This window comes from Scyliorhinus canicula, chromosome 13 (genome assembly GCF_902713615.1).
Source record: "Scyliorhinus canicula chromosome 13, sScyCan1.1, whole genome shotgun sequence".
Taxonomy (NCBI): domain Eukaryota; kingdom Metazoa; phylum Chordata; class Chondrichthyes; order Carcharhiniformes; family Scyliorhinidae; genus Scyliorhinus; species Scyliorhinus canicula.
The window spans coordinates 70,662,007-70,689,209 of NC_052158.1; positions in this window are offsets into that span (position 1 = coordinate 70,662,007).

Here is a 27,203-nt window from a genome sequence, read left to right on the forward strand (position 1 = left end):
AGACAGCGTAGAAAAAGATAAACTATTTCAGCTGATTGGAGATTCTAAAGCTAGGGGGCATAGTCTAAAAAATAGGGCTAGACCATTCAGGAGAGATGTTAGGAAGAACTTCTTTACTAAAGGGTGGTAGAAGTTTGGAACTCTCTCCGACAAACAGCAGTTGAAGCTCGATCAGTTCTTAATTTTAAATCTGAGGTGGAGTTTTGTTAAGCAAAGATATTAAGGGATATATGCCAAAGGCAGGTATATAGAATTAGGTCACAGATCAGCCATGATCTCATTGAATGGCAGGATAGGCTCAAGGAGCTGAACAGCCTACTCATGTTCCTATGTTCCTATGCAACATGTGCACAGCAAGCTCTAGTAAGCAGTGAGGTGAAAATGACCAGATCATCTGTTTTGGTGATGTTGATTGAGAAATTAATATTGGATAACTCTCCTGGTTTTTGGAATTGTCATGGGATCTTTTCCATTCACTGGAGAGGGTAGCTGTGACCTGGTTTAGTCCCTCATCCAAAACACTGTACCTCTGACAGTGCAGTGCTCCCTCTGTACTGTACTGCACTGGAATGTCAGTATCGATTTCTATGCTCAAGACCCTGCCGAGGGACATGAACCCAGAGCCTTCTGATTGAGTTTGGTAGTAACGACTGAACCAGCGCTGACACATTGTGAGGAATCTTGTCCTCTTCAAAAAATATTTCAGATGTGGGACCATTTCTGGTTGCCGTCCCTGCACCGCTCAGAGGTGTAGCAATGAGGGAGGGCTCATCTGTGAGGAGAGGCCACTTCTGCATTGCCAGCCAATCTAGGACATTGCAAGCCAATCCAAAGGAGACTGGCATCCCTCATTGTCAGACCAGTGTGTGTGCTGCTGAGGACTGGATTGATGGAGCAACAGGTAGGCATTAAAGCTGCCACTGGGGTCGGTGGAGCAAATGCAAGGTTCACTGTACATGGCTATCAAAGACATCCACCTGCACAATTTCTTTACTCAACAGCAATGATATGGGCAGATAGGACGTGTGCTCTTTAACAGCCTGAAAGCAGTGATGTGATGTTGCCACCTCGTGCCTGCCAGGGGGCCAACACCGCATGGGGATTGCTCTGCTGTGGAGAGTCTACCGGAGTCCAGAAATGGGGATGAAGTGCCCTTTTGAGCACCATGCTTGGATATCAGGCTGCCAGCTTCTGCCACTGGGAATTTTGGGGAGCACATCCGACATGCAGCATTCCATATTCCATGCCCACCTCCAAAATGGCCTCCGCGGCATCTTACCAGCTGCAGTGGAGGGGGGCTCTGTTCAGCCAGTGACAGCAGGGTTCCAATCAACATCCCATCTGGGCATATAATGAACGTTACCGGTGAAAATCAAGTGTTTTCTATAATGGGAGGGGATGTCTGATACACACAGCCATTTTTCTGCTGGGCTAGCAAGTTAAAACTATCCCCCTGTACTGGGAAGGTAAGAGTTACTCATTAACTGCAGAGTGCTTTTTAAGAGATGCTCACAATGATGTGTCACCTAAGATAAAATTGAAAACTGGTTCAGGAAATTTTCCAAAACTCTGCTCTCCCAGCCTCGTGCTGAGTCCAGGGTGTCTGACATTATTGATTCAATTTTGAAATTTTTGGGCGGTTAAGGTTTTGTACAGTTTAACTGTTTGACTGGGGACTTCCAGCTGTTAGCTGAACACTCTGATATCCTGGGCCCATTGTTCAGAATGAATGCATGATTCACAGTAAGAGACTTCCTTTCTCAACATAGAGGCCTCGGCCTCCGTGTGATTTTTAATTGATCACGATCAGCAGAGTTTGGACAACAGGGGAGAGGTGGGCCAGCCTTTCTGCGGCAACATTGTGGGGTTTTTTTCGTAATATTTTATTATGTTCCCTGATTGTGGATCAGAAAATGAGGATCAATTCCACATTGCCTTAATCTATCTACATCTTGATGCCAGAACAACTTTCAACAGGAATTAGGCAGAGTGTAACAATGGGCTACTGATTTGCTGTCACCGTTTGACCGTTGACCATTTTACACCCTTTGAATTCATGCCCACCTTGCGTGGTTTGTTGTTTCAAAGGACCTGGATATTCCGAGGAGTGTTTAACTCAGTGCTTTTTATATTCTTTCACAGGAGGTGAGTGATGCTGGTTAAGTCAATATTAGCCAGCCATCTCAAATTTCTATTTTTCCTAATTTGAGATTGCGGGTTGCAGGCTGGGCCAACATTTATCGCCCATCCCTATTCCTTGAACTGAGTGGCTTGCTAGGCCACTTCCTTGCATGGAGACCAGTCCAAGTTTTCTTTCCTTCCCTAAAGGACATTAGTGAACCAGATGGATTTTTGCCAAACTCAACAGTGGTTTCACAGTCTCATCGTTAGACTTTTAATTCCTGATTTTCTTTTATTCAATTCAAATTCCTCCATCTGTTGTGGGATTTGACCCAGGCCCCTAGATCTGGGTTACGAGTACAGTGACAATACTGCTGTGCCATCACCACCTGGAACGTGTACATATTGGACATGCAACCTGAATGATGTTGCTAACCTCGTTGAGCCATGCCCAATGAGCTCCTTGGAGATTTGACCAATATCAGGTAAACTATGTCAGTGCCATTTATAATATTGGTGAACTCGCGTATCTCTGGAAATTGGGTTTCCACTGCCATGGGACAATGCGGTGTCTAGGTTTGAGGTATAATGAAATCATAAACACTCTTCCCAACAAAAAATGGATCTCAGCAATTTTCCATCCCCCTCTGATATTGCTTCACTTCTATGCGAGCACAATGGTTGTGGGATAAAACAGAAAGTGCTGGAAAAACTCGACAGATGTTGCAGCATCTGTGGAGAGAGAAACAGTTACGGTTTTGAGTTCAATATGACTGTTTGGTTATGAAGGTTATTTTTGTCTGCAGTATGACATTTGCACTCATACTCAATGAAGAGTGCAGGAGAGAATGCCAATAGGAGCACCAGACATACCTAAAAATGAGGTGTCAACCTGGTGAAGCTACAACACAGGACTTCGCCAAACAGCATAAGCAGCAAGTAATAGGCAGAGCTCAGCGATTCCACAGCCAACGGGTCAGATCTAAGTTCTGCCACATCTAGCCATGGATGGTGGTGGACAATTAAACAACTCACTGGAGGAGGAGGAGGGAGCTTTCACAAATATTCTCATCCTCAATAATGGGAAAACCTGGCACATCAGTGCAAAAGACAAGGCTGAAGCATTTACAACAATCTTCAGCGAGAAGTGCCAAATGGATGATCCATCTCGGTCTCCTCCACAGGTCCCCAGCATCACAGATTCAGTTTTCAACCAATTTGATTCACTCCGCATGATATCAAGAAACGGCTGAAGGCACTGGGTGCTGGAAAGGCTACGGGGCCTGACAATATTCCAACTATAGTACTGAAGACCTGTGTTACATAAGAACTAGGAGCAGGAGTAGGCCATCTGGCCCCTCGAGCCTGCTCCGCCATTCAATGAGATCATGGTTGATCTTTTGTGGACTCAGCTCCACTTTCCGGCCCGAACACCATAACCCTTAATCCCTTTATTCTTCAAAAAACTATCTATCTTTACCTTAAAAACATTTAATGAAGGAGCCTCAACTGCTTCACTGGGCAAGGAATTCCATAGATTCACAACCCTTTGGGTGAAGAAGTTCCTCCTAAACTCAGTCCTAAATCTACTTCCCCTTATTTTGAGGCTATGCCCCCTAGTTCTGCTTTCACCCACCAGTGGAAACAATCTGCCGCATCTATCCTATCTATTCCCTTCATAATTTTTAATGTTTCTATAAGATCCCCCCTCATCCTTCTAAATTCCAACGAGTACAGTCCCAGTCTACTCAACCTCTCCTCATAATCCAACCCCTTCAGCTCTGGGATTAACCTAGTGAATCTCCTCTGCACACCCTCCAGTGCCAGTATGTCCTTTCTCAAGTAAGGAGACCAAAACTGAACACAATACTCCAGGTGTGGCCTCACTAACACCTTATACAATTGCAACATAACCTCCCTAGTCTTAAACTCCATCCCTCTAGCAATGAAGGACAAAATTCCATTTGCCTTCTTAATCACCTGTTGCACCTGTAAACCAACTTTCTGTGACTCATACACTAGCACACCCAGGTCTCTCTGCACAGCGGCATGCTTTAATATTTTATTGTTTAAATAATAATCCCGTTTGCTGTTATTCCTACCAAAATGGATAACCTCACATTTGTCAACATTGTATTCCATCTGTCAGACCCTAGCCCATTCACTTACCCTATCCAAATCCCTCTGCAGACTTCCAGTATCCTCTGCACTTTTTGCTTTACCACTCATCTTAGTGTTATCTGCAAACTTGGACACATTGCCCCTGGTCCCCAACTCCAAATCATCTATGTAAATTGTGAACAATTGTGGGCCCAACACGGATTCCTGAGGGACACCACTAGCTACTGATTGCCAACCAGAGAAACACCCATTAATCCCCACTCTTTGCTTTCTATTAATTAACCAATCCTCTATCCATGCTACTACTTTACCCTTAATGCCATGCATCGTTTTCTCATGCAGCAACCTTTTGTGTGGCACCTTGTCAAAGGCTTTCTGGAAATCCATATATACCACATCCATTGGCTCCCCGCTATCTACTGCACTGGTAATGTCCTCAAAAAATTCCACTAAATTAGTTAGGCACGACCTGCCCTTTATGAACCCATGCTGCGTCTGCCCAATGGGACAATTTCTATCCAGATGCCTCGCTATTTCTTCCTTGATGATAGATTCCAGCATCTTCCCTACTACCGAAGTTAAGCTCACTGGCCTATAATTTCCTGCTCTCTGCCTACCTCCTTTTTTAAACAGTGGTGTCACATTTGCTCATTTTCAATCCACCGGGACCACCCCAGAGTCCAGTGCATTTTGGTAAATCATCATTAGTGCATCTGCAATTTCGCTAGCCATCTCTTTTAGCACTCTGGGATGCATTCCATCAAGGCCAGGAGACTTGTCTACCTTTAGCCCCATTAGCTTGTCCATCACTACCTCCTTCGTGATAACAATCCTCTCAAGGTCCTCACCTGTCATAGCCTCATTTCTATCAGTCGCTGGCATGTTATTTGTGTCTTCCACTGTGAAGACCGACCCAAAAAACCTGTTCAGTTCCTCAGCCATTTCCTAATCTCCCATTATTAAAACTCCCTTTTCATCCTCGAAAGGACCAATATTTACCTTAGCCACTCTTTTTGTTTTATATATTTGTAAAAACGTTTACTGTCTGTTTTTATATTCTGAGCAAGTTTACTCTCATACTCTATCTTACTCTTCTTTATAGCTTTTTTAGTAGCTTTCTGTTGCCCCCTAAAGATTTCCTAGTTCTCTAGTCTCCCACCAATCTTTGCCACTTTATATGCTTTTTCCTTCAATTTGATACTCTCCCTTATTTCCTTAGATATCCATGGTTGATTTTCCCTCTTTCTACCGTCCTTCCTTTTTGTTGGTATAAATCTTTGCTGAGCACTGTGAAAAATCGCTTGGAAGGTTCTCCACTGTTCCTCAACTGTTCCACCATAAAGCCTTTGCTCCCATTCTACCTTAGCTAGTTCTTCTCTCATCCCATTGTAATCTCCTTTGTTTAAACACAAAATACTAGTATTTGATTTTACTTTCTCACCCTCCATCTGTATTTTAAATTCCACCATATTGTGATCGCTCCTTCCGAGAGGATCCCTAACTATGAGATCATGAATCAATCCTGTCTCATTACACAGGACAAGATCTAGGACCGCTTGTTCCCTCGTAGGTTCCATTACATACTGTTCTAGGAAACTATCGCGGATACATTCTATAAACTCCTCCTCAAGGTTGCCTTGACCGACCTGGTTAAACCAATCGACATGTAGATTAAAATCCCCCATGATAACTGCTGTACTATTTCTACATGCATCAGTTATTTCTTTGTTTATTGCCTGCCCCACCATAATGTTACTATTTGGTGGCCGATAGACTACTCCTATCAGTGACTTTTTCGCCTTACTATTCCTGATTTCCACCCAAATTGATTCAACCTTATCCTCCATAGCACCGATGTCATCCCTTACTATTGCCCGGATGTCATCCTTAAATAACAGAGCTACACCACTTCCCTTAGCATCCACTCTGTCCTTCCGAATAGTTTGATACTCTCGGATATTTAACTCCCAGTCGTGACCATCCTTTAACCATGTTTCAGTAATGGCCACTAAATCAAAGTTATTCACGATGATTTGTGCCATCAACTTATTTACTTTATTCCGAATACTACGAGCATTCAGGTAAAGTACACTTATGTTGGTTTTTATTTTACCTCTGTTTTGAATCTTAACATCTCCAGTTTTATTCATTTTAGTATTACTGGGCCTATTCACTGAGCTCCCCTCAGTCACTGTACCTTGTACTGTCACCCTTTTTGATTTTTGACTATGTCTTCTCCGCCTTGCACTTTCCCCCTTACTTCCTTTTGCTTCTGTCCCTGTTTTACTACCTTCCAACTTCCTGCATCGGTTCCCATCCCCCTGCCACATTAGTTTAAACCCTCCCCAACAGCTCTAGCAAACACCACCCCTAGGACATCGGTTCCAGTCCTGCCCAGGTGCAGACCATCTGGTTTGTACTGGTCCCACCTCCCCCAGAACCGGTCCCAATGCCCCAGGAATTTGAATCCCTCCCTCTTGCTCCATCTCTTGAGCCACGCATTCATCCTATCTATTCTGACATTCCTACTCTGACTAGCTCATGGCACTGGTAGCAATCCTGAGATTACTACCTTTGAGGTCCTACTTTTTAGTTTAACTCCTAACTCCCTGAATTCCACTTGTAGGACCTCATCCCGTTTTTTACCTATATCGTTGGTGCCTATGTGCACCACGACAGCTGGCTGTTCACCCTCCCCCCTCAGAATGTCCTGCAGCCGCTCCGGGACATCCTTGACCCTTGCACCAGGGCAATCCTGGAGTCTCGATTGCGTCCACAGAACCGCCTATCTATTGCCCTTACGATCGAGTCCCCTATCACTATAGCCCTGCCATTTTTCTTCCTGCCCTGCTGCGCAGCAGAGCCAGCCACGGTGCCATGAACCTTGCTGTTGCCTTCCCCTGGTGAGCCATCTTCCCCCAACAGTATCCAAAGCGGTATATCTGTTTTGCAGGGAGATGACCGCAGGGGACACCTGCACTGCCTTCCTACTCTTGCTCTGTCTTTTGGTCACCCATTTGCTATCTCCTTCAGTAACATTCACCTGCGGTGTGACCAACTCGCTAAACATGCTATCCACGACCTCCTCAGCATCGCGGATGCTCCAAAGTGAGTCCATCCGCAGCTACAGAGCCGTCAAGCGGCCTAACAGGAGCTGCAACTGAACACACTTCTTGCACATCAAAGAGCCAGGGACAGTGACGTGTCCCTGAGCTCCCACATCGCACACGAGGAGCATGACACAGGTCTGGGATCTCCTGCCATGTCTTAAACCTTAGGTAGACTTATACAACTACAATTTCAAAATAAAAATAAATAAATTAGACAATGAAAAGAAAAACTACTTACCAGTCACTAACAGGGTTAAAAAGCACCTCCAAAAAAGCACCTTCTCTCACTCTGCACCGAATTACCTCACTGCACCAAATTACCAAGTTGCAATTCCCACTCTGGACGTGCCTCACTCACTGCACCAAATTACCAAGTTGCAATTCCCACTCTGGATGTGCCTCACTCCGGCTGTGTCTCCTTGACAAGCGCAGAACTTGTTCCATTTACAAGACACAAGTCAGGAATGCAATGGAATACTCTCCACTTGCCTGGATGAGTGCAGCTCCAACAACATACAAGAAGCTCGACACCATCCAGGAGAAAACAGCCCACTTGATTGCTCCCCCTTCCATGAACATCCACCCCCTCTACCACTGACGAACAGTGGCAGCCGTGTGTACCATCTACAATCTAGAAGGACAAGTGCAGCAGACACATGGGAACACCACCGCCTGGAAGACCCCCTCCAAGCCACTTAACATCCTAGCTTGGAAATATACTGCCGTTCCTTCACTGTTGCTGGATCAAAATCTTGGAAATTCCTCCCTAACAGCACATTGGGTGTACCTACACCACATGGACTGCAGTTCTCAAGTGCAATTAATGATGGGCAATGAATGCTGGCCGAGCCAGTGACACCCACATCCCATGAATGAATAAAACAAAGTATTGTTACTTGTGACCACAGATGCGCTTCTGCTTGAATTCAAATAGACCCCAATGTATGTATAGGACAAAGAGAAAGATTGCACGTATTTAGTGCTTTTCATGCCCATTGGACATCTCAAAGTGTTTTACGGCCAATTAAGTACCTTTTGAAATGCAGCCACTGTTATAATTTAGGAAATGCAGCAGTACACCCTCACAAACCACAGTGTGTTAATGACCAAAATATATTTTGTGGTGTCGATTTAAGGAATAGTATTGGCCACAACACCTACTTTTCTTCCAAACGGTGTTGTGAAAGCTTTGATATCCACCCAAGCAGGAAAATGGGACCTCAGTTTAATGTCTCATCCAAAAGGCCACACCTCCGATGGTACAGCACTCCCTCAATACTCGCTTTTTATTCTCAAGCCCTGTAGTAGGACCTGCCGAGAGTGCAATAGCTGTCTGGAGAAGAAAAGGGTTAATTATTCAACACAATTATTGCCAGAACAGAGTTAAAAAAGTGATTCATGACTGAACAAAATAAACAAGTTGAGCGATGGTTTTACGATCAAGCCAAGAATTGTTTCAAATCCTAAAATATTGGTAATAAATTTACGGGTAAATGAAGTGTGATAATGAACTCCATTATACCACTTACTGAAAAGGCCTGTTTGAATTAGGAGTCAGTCAGGTAGTATGAAGGGCCTGGTACATATTTTGACTTTTTTAATATTCATTCTCAATGACCTGCATTTATTATTAATTCCTAGTTGCCCAGGACTGATACTTATATAACTGAGGGCACTTCAGAGGGAAGTTCAGGGTCAATCAGGTTGGCAGGCAACAGGACTCATGTATTGGTCAGATCAGATAAGAACATTAGAGTCATTTTGGTGCAGAAAGAGGCCATTCGGCCAATCGAATCCTTTCTGGCTCTCTATGGGACAATCCAACCTGTTCCATTTCCCCACTCTATCCCCATCGCCCTCTAAATTTACTTCCCTTGACCAATTTCCTTTACAAGTCATTCATTTTACAAATCTGTTACCACTACTACCATTTCACAGGTGGGATTTTACAGAAATTTAACAGCTTTATGGCCTGTTTTACTGTTGCTTACGACTTATTCTAGATTTTTAAACTGATTTCAACCTCTCAATCTTTCACTTTTGGTGGGATTTGAAATCAAGGTCCCTGGATTATTCATCCAGATCTGTGAATTGCTATCAACATGTGAATAACGGTGGACAGGTAAAGACCCTGTGCTCCATTCAGCCTGTCTCACACAAATGAAATAATATGGATCACAACTTATAACTTGCCACCTCACTCAGATAAAAACCCAAGTCAATTTGGCGAAAGAGTTTGAGACCAACCATCTAGGCAGTCAAACGGATCCAGGAGATTACTCTGGTACTGTATTACCTGCTGCATCTACCTTTTGTACACGGTGCATTTTCTCCCAGCCAGATACAGGTCCAGCTCTATCTCAAAGGAATTCAGCAAATCGGTGTTCACCACACAAGTTCACAATTGCCCTGACATTGAACTGAGGGCTCTATTTACTCAATTTAAATGATGATCCATGGTCTTCCACAGTCAATTAAATTGGTACAATCTATCAATCCAAATATAATCTGCCCTTCGTAGTCTTACAACCTGATCAGATCCACCCTAAGTTTTGCTATCTCAATTGGAATCCCAACTTTTCTTTCAGCCTGTCTTGGTAACTAAGATGCTTTGTTTTGATTTAGTCTAGTGACCCACCTCTTCACCCTTTCCAGAGCCTCAATATCACTCAACCTCTACGCAGACCCTAAAACTGAACACAGATTCCCAAGCGAAACCTGACTAAGGTTCTGTACAAAGACAACAACAATATGCCTCGTCTTATCATAAATCTTCCCAGGAATGCAACCCAACGCCCTATTTTCGCTCTAGCTGTTGCACCACGGCACTGCTCGTACTTTCAGAGATGTGTGAACCAAACTGAAAACGTCACTTTTTCTCCAACTTTTAATGTAGAAAAATGATCGGAAAGATAACATTACTCCCATGGCACAGCTAAGGTAGTTTGAGCAGCAGCTCAGTGGGATAAATAGAGACCCCTTGAGCAGTTCCATGGGAAATGCATGATAATGAAGGAGGTATTATAGGAGATCTGAGGTAACAGGTGAGCAACATAGGGTAACCAAGGGGTGTCTACAAAAAATTTTTTATTTCTGGACTAAAGCAGTCAGGGTTTTTTCACTCTTTCAGCTGGTGAAAGCTGCCTGAAGACATAAAATAGAGTGTGAGAACTGAACGTCGCTCTAATCAGTGAGACATACCAGTGTATGGCTTCCATGGAAAGAGGCATGAAGCAAGAATGTGATTCTTAGACACCTGGTAAAAATACCGACATCTCTTGTAATATGAACAAAAGTTGACTTATTTGTTCACTGTAAAGATGTTGCCCTGCTGACCATCTATCCATTAGACCTGTGATACACAGGGCCTGATGTTCAGACCCTCGCTGGATTTCTTCCTGCTCACCTGAGTCTCTGGCCATAATCAAATCCAATTAACCTCCACATGAAACACATGATGGTCAGTTGGGTGTATTAAGGCAAAAGCTGAATTAATTTATGGATGGGGTTGATCATGTTCGTACCTCAATAGGCACTCTGCCAGCCCAGCCCAAGACTGGAATAATACCTGATTTTCTATCATGGGAGAAACCTATCAGGCCAATAGACTGCGAGGTTGGATTGGTCTGTTCTATATGTGTCATTGTTGACAGGTTACTTCAGATTTTTTATAAAATTCCAGGTGAGCTCATTTGTCAATGCCACTTACAAAAAAGATTTACAATTCTTCTGCATTCATTTCAGAAACTTCAGGGGATTACTCCTTTGTGATAAAGGTATGCTAACCTAATTCTGATAACGGTACATTAATTCAATGCATTAATACCCCATTATGTTAACATAAAGTAGTTTGCAGTACAAGTAATCAATTTGAAAGAAGGTGCGTTTGTTTAATGTACTATCAACTATTGAACTATATTGTGATTAACGTGTGTCAGTCTAATGTACATTAAGCCATTGTCTGTTTTTGTTTAATGTACAGTTTTGAACAACAGAGTTGAGGAGCTCATCTTTCCTTTCAGGGGTTTCTCTGTTGGTTTAGGAAAAGCAGCCTTGTGCAGCTTGCATTTTGTGGAGCTCAATGACTAACAATGTTGAGTCACAGTGATTGTACAGAAAACATTAGCCCAGCAGCTTCCACACCAGTGTACCGGGTGCATCCTCACATCTGAAAGAGCTGCACAGATCTCTTACTGCAGGAAAGGTAAATAGAATAGCACTCGCAGACAGTTTTCGCTAATTAAAGAAGTTAGAAAATGATTAATGTAAAAGTGTGTATCAGAAATATACCAGGTTTGAAGCAGTACAAGGGATGAGATTTCTCCCCTGTCCAGCCCCGACAAATGAGGTTCTGTACGGGTTTGAACGGGCAAGATTAATCTGCGAGGGTTTCGAAAAGGTGAGATCCTCTCCTCATAGGTTTCCAATGGATGTTCCACAAGGGGTCTCAATGAGTGAAACACTCTTTTGGGAATTCCGAATGGATGAAACTCCTTTCGTAAGAAATTCTGAAGTCAAATAATCAATTGGTGATGGTGCCTCTTTCGGGCTCCTCCAATGGCTCAGTGAGTTTCCCCAGATAGTAGCTCAGCAGTACAGATCAAGAAAGTCCCAGGTTTGAACATTGTGCTACGGCATGATGGAAGATTGAAAATATTATTTCTCATGCCCAATTTCATTAATTTGTAGAGGAAGCCCCAAATACAAGTAGTTCTTAACCATACTCTGTTGATTCCCATAGCTAACAGAGAGAGAGAGAGAGAGATATCATAAAAAAAAGTTGCAAAGCATTCTGTAGAGCCAGCCAAATTTGCTATAGATAGTAAAATTGCCCACTTCTTTCACAGCTCATGCACAACTCCCACAAACATGAACACGTGCACACTCAAACACGACATTCTCTTCCTGACCCTGAGAATCAAACTTCTTAAATGTTATAACCTATCTCAAAGAGGCTTCTCTTTTCTAAGAGTCCTAGCTACCTGCAGTAAGATTGTAAATGCTATAATTCTGTTTTAAAACAAAGAATCATAGAATCCCTACAGAAGGAGGCCATTCAGCCCATCGGGTCTGCACCAGCCCTTGGGAAGAGCACCCTACTTAAGCCCATGTCTCCACCCTACCTCCATAATCCAGGGACTCTACCTAACCTTTGGACACTAAGGGGCAATATAGCATGCCTAATCCACCTAACCTGCACAACTTTGGACTGTGGATGAAATCAGAGCACCCAGAGGGAACCCACGCAGACACAGAGAGAAAGTGCAAACTCCACACAGTCACCCAAGGCCGAATTGAACCCGGGTCCCTGGAGCTCTGAGGCAGCAGTGCTAACCACTGTGCCGTCGTGCCATCCGGGGAGAGAGCGCGGGCGACCGGGGAGAGAGCGGGATAAATGTCATACCTACAGGCCTGTTGGTCTGATATCAGTGGTTGGTAAACATTGTTAAGGACAAAATTAATTTTCAAGTGGAGAAGTATGGCTTCATAAGGAACAATCATTTTGGATTTGTTATAAAGCAAATCTGACTAATCTGTTTGAGTTCTTTGAGTTTTAGAGACAATAATTCCTGGAATCCAACTTGATCCACTGCTAAAGTTTCTCACGTTACGGTTTCATTTACCATAAATGATCGTGCTCTACTATGTGTATCATGACTTAATTTCTGATTACGTTGGCTGGCTTCTACCTTCCTTGGCAAGTTTGGAAACACGAGGTTCAAGCTCATTCCGAGACAATGTTTCATTAGCAGTTCTGCTGGTGGAACTCCTATTGTTGCATATGGAGTGGTACAATAGCTAAGGAAGAATCATAAAGTTTTGGTCTCCAATGTTCCTCCTGACAGTTTCTTTAAGTCAGACTTCAAAGTTTGGGCAGCTCTCAGCTAGTCCGTTTCATGCTGGATGATAAGGTGCAGTTCTAATGTGTCTAATACCATTGAGAGCGGTGAAGCTGTGGAACTCAGCACTTGTGAATACGGTTCCATACTCTGATTTCTGTGAGTTGAAAAGCATTGGCGCAACTTTTGATGGTAACATGCGATGTGGGTGACTTCACCTCAAAAATGTCTATCCATTACGAGTGTGCATCAATCACAAGATAAATTATTGTGCCCAGGAATGGACCAACATAATATGGATTCTTTACATATATATATAGAATTTACAGTGCAGAAGGAGGCAGCCCATCGAGTCTGCACCGGCTCTTGGAATGAGCACCCTACCCAAGGTCAACACCTCCACCCTATCCCCATAACCCAGTAACCCCACCCAACACTAAGGGCAATTTTGGACACTATGGGCAATTTATCATGGCCAATCCAGCTAACCTGCACATCTTTGGACTGTGGGAGGAAACCGGAGCACCCGGAGGAAACCCACGCACACATGGGGAGGATGTGCAGACTCCGCACAGACAGTGACCCAAGCCGGGAATCGAACCTGGGAGTGAGGGCTAGGAAGAATCCAGCATGCGATTGTAGAGTCAAACAAAAAAGTAACTTTATTTACAACAATATGTTCACCACTGCTTCCTTCTCTAGCCGGTACTGCACTGGTCATCTCTATTTACACAACTGCAACTACTAATGATTGCCCCGCCACTCCTCATTTGGAGCTCGTATTACCCAAGAGGCATGGGATAACCTGCCTTCCGTGTTCTGTGGGCACCACAGGGATTGGATTGCATTATAGATCCCAGTTTTCACCTTTTGGTCTAATGATTCTAAGTTTCCATTCCTCTTAAATGCTTCACAGCTCCAGGGTCCCAGGTTCGATTCCCGGCTGGGTCACTGTCTGTGTGGAGTCTGCACGTCCTCCCCCTGTGTGCGTGGGTTTCCTCCGGGTGCTCCGGTTTCCTCCCACAGTCCAAAGATGTGCGGGTTAGGTGGATTGGCCATGATAAATTGCCCGTAGTGTCCTAATAAAAGTAAGGTTAAGGGGGGGGTTGTTGGTTTACGGGTATAGGGTGGATATGTGGGTTTGAGTATGGTGATCATGGCTCGGCACAACATTGAGGGCCGAAGGGCCTGTTCTGTGCTGTACTGTTCTATGTTCTATGTTTTGTTCTTTTTGGGCTGTGCTCCATTTGTTTTTTTAGGATTTATCCCTATTTAATTTATCCCTTAGTAAATTCCTGTTCTTCGATTCAGTTGATTGACCCCAAAATACATCATGGGATAACCAATTGTCCCCAGCCAAAAGGATTCAGGCAGATTATAAGATTCATACCCATGGCCAGCCAGGCCATTCCCAAGGGTGCAGTGGGGCTGTAACAGGCAACCTTTGTTGCAGTTGGCACTGTTGACAGTGCTTAACTAGCTTCTTGATATCAGCGTCAATACCAGGCCACCGCACATAACCCCTGGTAAGCATCATCACCTTAGAGATGTCAGGATGAGTGCTGTGTAATTCAATTAGGAGCAGCTCTCTGTCTGGTTCAGGAGTGACTACCCTTGCTCCCCAGAGTATGATACCATCCTGGCAACTTACTTCATTTTTGAGGGTAAAGAATGGCTTGATTTCCTCAGAAACTGTCTCATTTGCCCATTCTATAAGTGTTTTTTTTCTGGGGCGGCAGGTGGCACAGTGGTTAGCACTGGGACTGTGGCGCTGAGGACCCGGGTTCGAATCCCGGCCTTGAGTCACTGTCTGTGTGGAGTTTTCACATTCTCCCTGTGCCTGCGTGAGTTTCAAAGATTGGCCACACTGAATTGCCCCTTAATTCAAAAAAAAATAATTGGGTACTCTAAATTTTAAAAATTTTGTTTCTCACTTTAGACAGAAGTGGATCTCGATTGGCCCAGTTCCTGATCTGCTTCATCAAGACTGGCAACCTGTCTAAAAAAATGTAATGCCGTGAAGATTTCTTGTAGTACTGGAGTACATGTGATGCTTTCTTTCAAGGGTAGATGTCCCTGGTCGGTGCTTGAAAGTATATTCGTAGGCAGAGAGAATTAACGCCCATCATCAAATTCTTGCCGAGGCAATCGGCGGATTAACCTTGTTCTCTTCGAAGAGACCCAAGAATGGTTTGTGGTCAGAAATTACGGTAAAGTCTTGCAGTGGCGACATGTAGGTTGAGTTTGCATGTTGGGTGGCTAGAGCTTTAGCTTTTTGGCCCTTCTTGCCCAGTTTTTGGGATGAATATTGTATGGTTATTTGTTCGAAAGTTTAAGGAAACCAAAGGATCTTGAAAACCCAGAAAAGTAATCCTGGGAAAAAGGGGGCGAGCAAACATCCACCGACAAGTTTGGTGGGAAGTTCAGTGGGAGGAAAGGTGGCAGGAGCAGGCTTGCCGAGTGGGACTGTGCCTATTACAATGGATAAGCTGGCCGAGGTGATGGACGGGGGTGAGTTTGAGCGACTGTTTTCCAAGAACTTTGAAAGACATCGCAAGGAGATGATGGCCTCGCTCAAGAAGTGGGTGGATGAGACTCTTGCCCCAATGAAGGAGCCTCTGGCAAAGACTTTGAGGGCAATGCGGGAGCGAGGAGAAGTGTTGAAGGAGGCATTGTTGCAGCACAGTGACCAGTTCACCTCGTTGAGTGAGGATGAACGGCGGGTGATGCAGAGTAACAAAGGGGGGAGAGCCGAAGTGGAGGACCTGGAGAATAGGTCACAAAGGCAGAATCTAAAGATCATGGGACTGCTTGAGGGACTGGAGGGCCGGAGGCCAATGGAGTACTTTGCGGAGATGTTTGCCAAGTTGAAGGGGGAGGAGGAAGGCCTCCCCCCTACGAACTGGACAGGGCTCGCCGGTCACTCCGGCCGAAATCAAAGGTGAATGAGCCACCAAGAGCTGTGATAGTTTGCTTCCACAGCTATCAGGTGAAGGAAAAGGTGCTGAGATGGGTGAAACTCAACCAAAAGGTGAGGTGGGAAGACGGTGGTATTCGTACATACCAGTATCTCAAGGCGTAGCGGGCGAGCAGGCGGGCGCCTGTGGTCGGAAGGCAGACAGCATTATCGGAGACCCCTCCCACCCAGGCATTGCCTTCTTCCAGACCCTTCCATCAGGCTGAAGGTACAGAAGTCTGATCACCCGCACATCCAGACATAGCTTCTTCCCCACAGCTACAACACTCCTCAACGACTCCCCCTCGGACTGATCTGTTCCCTGTAAGAACACTATTCATGACGCCCTATGCTCATTTATTTGCTTTGTTTGGCCCCTTGCTCTGCACAGTAACCAATCACTGCATGTCGATGTACCATTTGTCAATGTACTCTGTTGATTATTCTTTTTGACTACTATGTGTGTACTGTGTACGTTCCCTCGACTGCAGAAAAATGCTTTTCACTGTACTTTGCTACATGTGACAATAAATCAAATCAAAATCAAGGTGGCGTTGTACAAAAACATGAGGTTTGGGGTGGTCTACCCAGCAAAACTTAGGATCACACATAACTCAAAAGACTACTACTTTGAGACAGCGGAGGAGGTGGAGGTGTTCATGAAAGCGGAGGGACTGGGACTGAAATGGGTTTGTACTTTGGTTGTGGTCATACTTTTTCTTTTTGTTCTTCTCACTTTTTTACTTTTTTTCACTTCTCAGGTTGTGTTTGGGAAGGGAGGATTTGGGACTCTGTTGTGATTTGTTGGGATTTTATTTGTTCTGGTTTGAAGGATTACTGTGGGAAGGTCTGGGTGTGGGGGACTTTTGTGTTGGTATTCTCGATATGGGGGAGGGGGCTCTGGTAGGGGTCACCTTGCTAGCAAATGTAAGTTGGCTGGTGAACAGGAGCAAAGTAGGGGGAGGGGCCACAGTCATTGGAGCCTGTATGGACAGGTTTGGATGGGCCTGGGAAATGTGAATATTGGGGGCATAGGGACAATACTATAGAGGTTGTTTTGAGAAGAAGGGGCTGGGGGTCTCTGGGAACGGTGAGGGGGGGGAGTAGATGGATGACGGTGACTAGGGGTAGGGCTGGGTCCCGCTTTTTGGCAGGGTCCTAAGTCGTGACTATGACTGATAGGAGGGGTGGGGGTGTGAGAGACGCAGGTCCATGTGGTAACGTGGAACGTGCAAGGCCTGGGGGGACCGGTGAAGTGAGCGAGAGTCAACTCGCATTCAAAGAGCTTGAAAGCCAACATGGTGGTGTTGCAAGAGACTCACTTGAGTGAAGGACCAGGTGAGGCTTTGGAAGGTCTAAGTGAGTCAGGTGTTCCACTCAGGCTTTGAAAGTAGGGCCCGTTGGGGGTGGCAATCCTTGTGGGTATGAGGGTGAGGTTCCAGATGGAGAAGGTGGTCGGTGACCAGTGGGGCAGATATGTACTCGTAACGGGCGCTTTTGAGGGGATTTTGGTGATGCTGGTTAACGAATTGGGACGATGTACGATATATGAATATGTTGGCTGCCATACCGAATTTGAATGTGGGGGGACTGGGGGGGGAGGGGTGGGGGGACTGGGGGGGGGACTTGAATACAATGTTGAATCCGAAGATGGAAGCCGGGTTCACTGACCCCTTCAGTGGGGGCAAAGGTGTTGGCTGCATTTATGAGGGAGATGGGAGGGACGGACCTGTGGAGGTTTTTCCACCCGCAGGATAGGGAGTACTCGTTCTCTTCGCCAGTACACACTGAGTATTCAAGGATTCATTTTTTTGTCATGGGGATGGCGCTGTTGGTCTGGGTGAGGAAAGCAGAATATTCAGCGATTGTTATCTCGCACCATGCTCCACATTAGGTGGATGTGGTCTTGGAGAAGACGCGTGGAGGTTGGATGAGGGGTTGTTGGCGGACCCAAATTTTTGTACCAAAATGGGAAAGGTGATTGAGCATTATGTAGTTTAATAGGAATGGGGAGGTTTAGCTGTCAGTGTGGTGATATGCATCACTGTAAATACACAAGGGGTTAATGTAAATACACTACGACTAAGTAAACACGAGAGGGAGCACCAGAGACATCATGATATGCAGACATACAGCTAATGAGCACATAGAATAGGACACGACCAATGGGCAGTCAAGACACCCAGAGGTGACACTACCACAAGGGGGCATTACACAACCCATATGTAAGGACAGGGCACACATGTTCTGTCTCTTTCCACAGGCGACACTTAGAGAGTAGGACAGGGGCAGATCAGAAGCATCACACCCACCACGTGGCTTAGGGCAGACTGGTTAGTTAGCCTGAGTTACTATAGCAAGATTAGCAGAAGAGTCAAACTCATAGAGAACTGTGCTGATGGTTCAATAAATCCCATTGAACTTACTTCAAAGTCTGGAGTATCTTTTGGTCAAAGTTGCATCGAGTTGCAGCCTGTGTTATCCCAGAGTACATAACACAGCATGGTACCAGTAGTGCCTGTTGAACCTATATAGTTCAACTCAGCAAGATCCGTGACTACCAGCAACAGCACCCAGGCAAGATGATCGAGATTCCGGTTCATCAGCAGCTCAGGTACCACGACAATCTCAGTGCAAACTGGCGTGAGATTTGAGATTTACATGTTAGCATCGGACCTAGATGGCGTGACCGATGCTGAGAAGATAGATCTTCTACTCACCAATGCGGGTGATAGTGCAACAGAAATCTTCAACTCCTTCAAGTACTCCAAAGGGCAGGACAAGAGAGACTTCCAGACAGTCCTGGACAAGTTTGAAAGCTACTGCGAGGTGAACACAACAGAAATCGGTAAAACTGGCGCCTATACTCACCACGAGGCAAAGGTAGGCTGGCAACAGAAGCAAACAGCAATTTTGATTGGCAGCCATCTTGCGCGAGAAGCCGCGCATGCGCAGTTGCGAAAAGAGCGCACAGTAAAGGAAAAGCGATCCGCGCATGCGCAATCCATTCCTACGCTGTATGTCACAAACGTCATGGCGTCAGAGGCCCTGAACCAGGCCCATTTAAAGGGGAAATGCCCAAAAATAGTGGAAAAAAATGTTAAAGCCAGAAAACACAATTCTTTCACCTGGAACGACAGCACAATGTCTGAACTTCGACCAGTAGCTAAAAGTATCCTCCGCAGAACCCTGCAACAAGCAGTTAGCACCGCCCTAAGAGATCATTTAGTCCTTGACGACTACGACTCAGACGATGATTTCATCATTGGACGTGGCGACCTCAGTACCAAATCCGTACCGCAACAAGATGTGTTGCACATTGAAGCATCCGACTCAGTCATGGATGAGTTCTTCGGATTTGAGAATCCTCAGCCCAGTATAGACAACATCCCAACCCATGAGTACAGGATTCTGCTGCGGGCTGACGCCAAGAGAGTGGTACCAGCCCACAGAGAGCGGCCTGACGCCCAGAGAGTGGTCCACGCACCAAGAAGAGTCCCCGACTCCACACAGAGAGTGGTCCACGCACCATGAAGAGTCCCCGACTCCGCACAGAAAGCGATGACAGACTCCACAGCGGGATGACTGCACGTCTCCACACAGAGAACATAGAAAGACTCCACAGCGAGACCGCTGCACGACTCCATTGAGAGCGCACAGATCAACTCCACAGCGAGACCACTGCATGACTCCACACAGGGAACGATGCCAGACTCCACAAAGGGAGTGACACAAGCCTCCACAGCGAGCTCGTTGACAGACTCTACGATGGAAGCAACGCGACACTCCAGAGCACAGTCCTTGCATGAACAAGACCATGAAGGTCTAGCAAAATTATCTGAGCAACCAGCAGCAGATGATGCAAGTCTGCCACGCTCAAGTGCACAGCAAGATGACTATGACAGTCTACCTTGCTCACGTGAACAACAAAAAGACTATGAGAGCCTATCCAGATTATTTGAGCCACCAGGTGACGACTCTGACAGTCTACCCAGCTCATCACACCGACAAGAAGACGCTGAAGGTTTACCCACTGTATGTTCGACAAGTGACAAACGCTTCACAATTCCCATACAAGATGTGTGACATCTCAGCGAGACTGACAGATCTCAGCTAGTATGTACAGAGGCACTCGACATTCAAAGTGAGGCTACTAGTGACTCCAGTGACACCACGTTAATTCAAACCTCATCTACTCACGCCTCTCCACGAACCCAAAATGACTCCAGACGGGGAGCATCAAGAAACCAAAGCTGATTCAGGTGAACCAGAAAGGGCTCCAGATGGGGAGTATCGACACGCCAAAGATGATTCAAGTGAACTGGACATGACTCCAGATGGGGAGCACCGAGGAATCAGAGACGGTGTCGCTCAATGAAACAGCAGATGCCACAAAGGACACTGACACAAGTAACTTTGTCAAGAGCTCGAATTCTCCACTCGGTGTGGTCATTGAGCGCAACAAACACAACAACAAAACCTACAAAAACAACAACAAAGACAACAACAAGAAGCATATCAGAGGCAACAAACCCAACAACAAGCACGTCAATAACAACAATGACAACAACAATAGAACAACAACTGGTACGACATGGTACAACTCTGTCCGTGAAGGACAATGTTACTGCTCAGCTCAGAACAATGGCGTGAGTGTAAATATACCATGACATGTCAACGCATCTTACCAATTCACCTTTGCTACACTACAGGCAAGCAAATCAGCTTTCAGGAAAGATGTCATCAAGAATTGCTACCACAAGCATAAAAAAAGAGTCCACCTCAGACGATGAAGTGATTTGACCATTTGAACACCTCCTGATGACGTCTTGGTTACGTAAACACCGGGACACTGACGGCATTCACAAGGGAATGACAACATCAACATTGACACTTCCATAACAGCACAAGACATGAACTTTGGACTCAATTATTATTTGGTATTGTATAATCCTCAATGTCATCATAACTATTCTTTGATCTTGTATAGTCATCACAGTCATCGTAAATTGTACATGTCATCACTTATTTGCCTATATTTGTTCAATTTTTCTTTAACACTGTACAGAAAATATGTAACAAGAAAAAAGGGGGATGTGGTGATATGCATCACTGTAAATACACAGGGGGTTAATGTAAATACACTACAACTAAGTAAACACTAGAGGGAGCACCAGAGATGTCATGACATGCAGACATACAGCTAATGAACACATAGAATAGGACATGACCAATGGGCAGTCAAGACACCCAGAGGTGACACTACCACAAGGGGGCATTACACAACCCATATATAAGGACAGGGCACACATACTCTGTCTCTTTTCACAGGCGACACTCAGGACAAGGGCAGATCAGAAGCATCACACCCACCACGTGGCTTAGAGCAGACTGGTTAGTTAGCCTGAGTTACTATACCAAGATTAGCAGGAGAGTCAAACTCATGGAGAACTGTGCTAATGGTTCAATAAGTCACATTGAACTTACTTCAAAGTCTGAAGTATCTTTTGGTCAAAGCTGCATCGAGTTGCATCCTGTGTTATCCCAGAGTACGTAACACATCAGCCAGTGGTGTGGGAAATGTTGAAGGCAGTAGTGAGGGGCCAGGTCATCTTATTTAAGGCTCAGGTAGAGAGGCGAGAGAGGAGTGACAGTGGTTGGTAGAGGAGATTTTGGAGGTGGATGGATGTTATGCGGAGGATCCAACTCTGGATCTTCTGAGGAGAAAGGAATTACAGACGAGGTGTGACCTTCTGTCCATGGGAAAGGCAGTTCGACAGTTGAGGCGGGAGAAGGGGGCTGTGTACGGGTATGGGGAGAAGGCCTGCCGCTTGTTGGCGGGCCAGCTCCGCCGGTAGCCGGCTGTGAGAGAGATTGTTCAGGTCTGGGCTGGGACAGGGGAGCTGGTGGTGGCCACTGGAGCAGGTGAACAGGGCATTTAAGTTCTGTAAGAATTTGTATGTCAGAGCCTCCGGAGGATGAGTCAGGCATGAGGAAGTTTTTGGGACGGTTGGAGTGTCCTGAAGTAGAAGAGGAGAGGGCAGGGTTGGAGGAGCCAGTGAGGGTGGAAGAAATGCGGGTGGTGGGAGGGCGAATGCAGGTAGGTAAGGGATTAGGGCCAGATGGTTTCCCAGTAGAATCTTATAAAAAGTTTGTGGATAAGCTGGTGCCACTGTTGATGGAGATGTTTGAGGATGCGATGGCTAAGACGCTGCCTGAGACAATTGGACAGGCAACCATTTCATTGCCGCTTAAAAGGGAAGAGTATCCGGTGGAATGGGGGTGGTATAGACCAATATCGCTGCTGAATGTGGATGCCATGTTGAATGTGGTGCTTTCTCCGGCAGAAGGATGGAAGCTGGAGGTGGTGGCGCTGGATGCGTCATGTCGAGTGGAGCTATTTGTGATGTTGGAAAGGTTTGGGATTGGGTCTAAGTTTGTGGCGTAGGTGAAATTGTTGTATAAAAATCAATGGCATTTGTGCGCACAAATGAGATGAATTCAGGGTACTTTCCGTTGCATAGGGGAACGAGACAGGGGTACCCTCTGTCCCCTCTTATTCTGGTTTGGATATAGTTCCTATTTCTGGTTCAGGCACTGATCCTGCTTTGGGTCTAGTTTCTGGTCTTGGTTCATATGTTGCCTTTTTTCAATAGCTTCATGTTGTATTCATACCTCCATAGACTGCTTACCTTTCCTTCCTTCTTCCACAGAATGTCAGGTTGTGACAGAGCTCCTGAGGTGGACCTCAGAAAGATACTGAAGGCGAACAGGACGGAGATTTCAATGGCCATCGACGATCTCTTCCCATTTCTACATGGACTGGTGGATCATGACATCATCACTGAGCAAATATTCAAGGTATCAAAATGGGTCACATGACTGAGCGATGAGACTTCATGACAATGGACCGTGGCAACGCAAACTGCTGATAGTGGAAATTTATCCCATTCAGACTGTCGCTTTCATGTCATAGTAATATTTTGTTATGCTCTTGACGTAGCACAAGCTGCTTCCTTGATGTGCACTCTGACAAAGGAAGGTTCAGACTTGGAGATAGCTTTAACACGTTTATTAAACTGTTAACAATTCTCCTATTTGGATTTGACTCTCCTGTTAATCCTGCTATAGCTACTTGGACTGATGAACCAGTCTGCTACAATCCACATGGTGGGTGTGATGTGTTCCAAATCAACCCTGTGTACTGACTGAGTGTCTCCACTGGAAAGAGGAAGATCATGTGTGCTGTGTCCTTATATATGGGTTGGTGTAATGCCCCCCTGTGGTGGTGTCACCTCTGTGTGTATCGTGAATGCCCATTGGTCGTGTCCTATCTTACTGGCCTATTGGTTGAATGTCTGTGTGTCATGTTTCTGGTGCTCCCTCTAGTGTCTAGCTAGTCTACGTGTAGTTACATTAACCCATTGTGTATCTACAGTGATGCATATCACCACAAGTAACACAGGAAATCTCAGGACCAAGAATGTCTATCAACTAATGTGCTCCATTTAGGCTACCTGTTTAATCATTAACAGTGCCTGACTCAGGTATCAGATACCAAATCAGTTTTAAATGAGCTGGAGTTCGCACTTGGACAGAAGGTAAAAGGAGCTTCTCAAAAGCAGCAGAGTGCATAGTCTAACTCCCTGTAACATGTACAGTGCCGGCCCTAGGGTTGCTGGCGCCCCGGGCAAGCTGAACTTCGGCGCCCTTACAAGTATAATTTTTTTAAATTTTCACAAGGAGAAAAACTGAAAATGTAGAATAAAGAGTTTATTACAATATTACAAAATCGAGGCATTCAAATCTGCACAGAATCTGAACAAACTGAGAAGCATACTATATTCCGTAAGTTCACGATGATAAAAACTGTAGCTGTAACGAATTTGCTCCTAATAAAAAGTATGAACAAATGAACAGATAGAACATAGAACATAGAACAGTACAGCACAGAACAGGCCCTTCGGCCCTCGATGTTGTGCCGAGCAATGATCACCCCACTCAAACCCACGCATCCACCCCATACCCGTAACCCAACAACCCCCCCCCCCCCCCCACCTTACTTTTTAGGACACTACAGGCAATTTAGCATGGCCAATCCACCTAATCCGCACATCTTTGGACTGTGGGAGGAAACCGGAGAACCGGGAGGAAACCCACGCACACACGGGGAGGACGTGCAGACTCCGCACAGACAGTGACGCTGGAAAACATTTATTATCCTACCTAAAACATTTTTTTCTAGCCTTTAGATCTGCAAATCTTTTCATGGCACTTTCTATATCTATCTTCTTTACAAGATCATTTTCTATTGACAAAATTGCCAAAGAATTTAATCTGTCTTGAGTCATGGACGACCGTAAGTATGTCTTTGTAAGCTTCAGTTTACTAAAGCTTCTCTCTCCGGTGGCCACAGTAATAGGTATTGTAAGCATTATTCTTAATGCAACCCACAGATTTGGCATGACAGCCTGTAACTTATTAATGTTTATGAACCTAACGGCTTCTATTGGAAGCTTTACATCTTCAGGAAATAATTCTTTTGCAATATCCAGTTCAATCAAGAGATCACATCCATTAATATCACTATTTTCTTGGTACTTTAACTTATCCTCCAAACCTTGACATGCTACTTTGAGTTTACTTTTATCTGGCAGATCTTTTAGGTTATTTAAAAATCCCCATGTGTTATTGAAACTTTGTAACTGTTCAAATCTCTCTGATAAAGAATTAATAGCTCTGTCGAGTATTACATTGAACACATGATTATGAAATCTTTTTTCTGGGTCATCTGCATTTGGAACCTCGTCAATGCACTCATATTCAAACAGCTTCCTTTTTCTGCTTATTCTTTTACTTCTGAAAATGGGCTCTACATCTAATTCTGTAGCTAATTCTTTTGCTGACTCTAGTGCTTTTTCATATCCATTTGCACGATAATCAATTAAGTAATCAGTGACATTATTCATTAATGAAACTGCGGTAGACATTTCCACAGAGGTGTTCTGCATAGTTTTACTGACAACATTTACTCTGCCTAAGACATCATACCAGACATTCAGCATCACTAGAAAACTGTAATCTTCTATTTGTGTTACAAGAGTCTCTGCTTCATGTCGCATTGCAGGATCAGAAGCAGGCATTTCTGAAAGTTCATAAAGAGCTTCTCGGATTCCTATAATTTCATATTTAATGGCTTTGACACATTCTAATCTGCACTCCCATCTAGTCTCGCATAAAGGTTTTGCAGTGAGGCATTTAACATGTTTTTTCAGTGCATGCCATCGGCAAGGAGAGGCAGAAAACAAAATATATATGCGCTGGACAGTACCAAAAAATGAAGTGGATTCCCGGCAACTTGTTGCCCTGTCACCAACCACTAAGTTTAGGCTATGACATCCACATGGCATATAAAACGCCTGTGGATTTTCTTTCATGATCCGTGCCTGAACCCCTTTATTCTTTCCTTTCATATTTGAACCATTATCATAGCCCTGACTTCTGCAGTTATGTAATTCTAGCTCGCTCGCTCTCAGAAAATCAAGTATACTTTCATATAATCCTTTGCCTGTAGTATCTATAACTGGTTTATAGTTAACAAAATGTTCCTTTATTGAAATGTCTTCTACATCTAAAAATCGTATTGTAAATGAAAGCTGCTCCACATGACTTATATCTGGCGTACAGTCTAAGATAAGACTAAAATATTTGGCTTCTTTAGCTCGGTTTAATATATTTTCCTGAACAGCATTTCCCAACAAATTGATTATTTCATTCTGAACATTTTTTCCGCAATAGTGAATGTGAGTTTCTTTAGACACAACCCGACGTAAATGTTCACTCATTGTCAGATCATATTTTCCAAGTAGCTCGACAAGACCTAAAAAATTCCCATTGTGCGGTGTAAATAATGTGTCTGAAGTTCCTCTGAAAGCCAAATTATGTTCAGCTAAATACAGAGTGATGCTCATTAAACGTTCCAAAACTTTACACCAATGCTCTCGTTCTTTTCCCACTCGTGACTGCATCCCCTTATCAATAGATTTATTAGTCTGCAATCGCAGTGATGTTTCAAACCACTTCTTAAGACATTCCAGATGATGTACTGCATTTTCATGTGACTGCAAATATTCATGAGCATGCTTCCAGTCATTAATTCCAGATTTTCCTAACAATGACTTATTTGAGAAGCCAAAAATTTTGCAACAAAAGCAATAAATTTTATTGGTGCTCTCTGAATAAATAAGCCACCTTCTAAGAAAATTCTCACCGTTGTTTATTTTCCTATACATCATTGTCACAGAGAAACTACGTTTATTTGCATCTTTTGGAAAATTGTACTGTTTATTAATAGGATGCGGCCCATTCATAATGATGTGATCACTTTCAGCCATTGATAATTCATCTGGCCAGTGTGCTGGATCATTGTAGTTGATATTTCTTTTGGGGGAGTTTTCAAATTTACTTTCAACATTCTCAGTATTACCTGTTGTGACATTATTGCCTAAGTCGTCAACAGCATTACAATTGTGATCTTGATGTTTTAATTCATGCATGCAATTGTTCTTTCCTTCAGAAAGTACAGTATCTTCAGTTGGTTTGACTTCACAATCATTAGATGACAAATCTGGAGAGATAGATGTAGCTGAAGAAGTTGAGCCTGCATTGTCCCCACTGTTAGACTTAGGACTGAAAAAACTTGATAGCTTTGGGTGTTTCCTGGCTGCTTCTTCTTGTTGAAGACGTCTTTTTCTGTTTTCATAGCCGGATAACTTTTTTGGAGGCATTTGCTATCTAGGAAAATAATAAAACAAATCTAAAATGGAATATAATATATATGTATAGTATATACATATATATATATTGGTGAGTGTAAGATACTGGTCTTTTTGTTCCAGTCTGATGAGGAACTGTTCAGAATAAATCTGTTTACCACCAGTGTGGGTTTTCTTCATATAATGCTCTTCACGTTATTGTGATTTGTCCGTGTGTCAATGTCATTGCGTCAACATCAGGGGCAGCACGGTAGCCTTGTGGATAGCACAATCGCTTCAT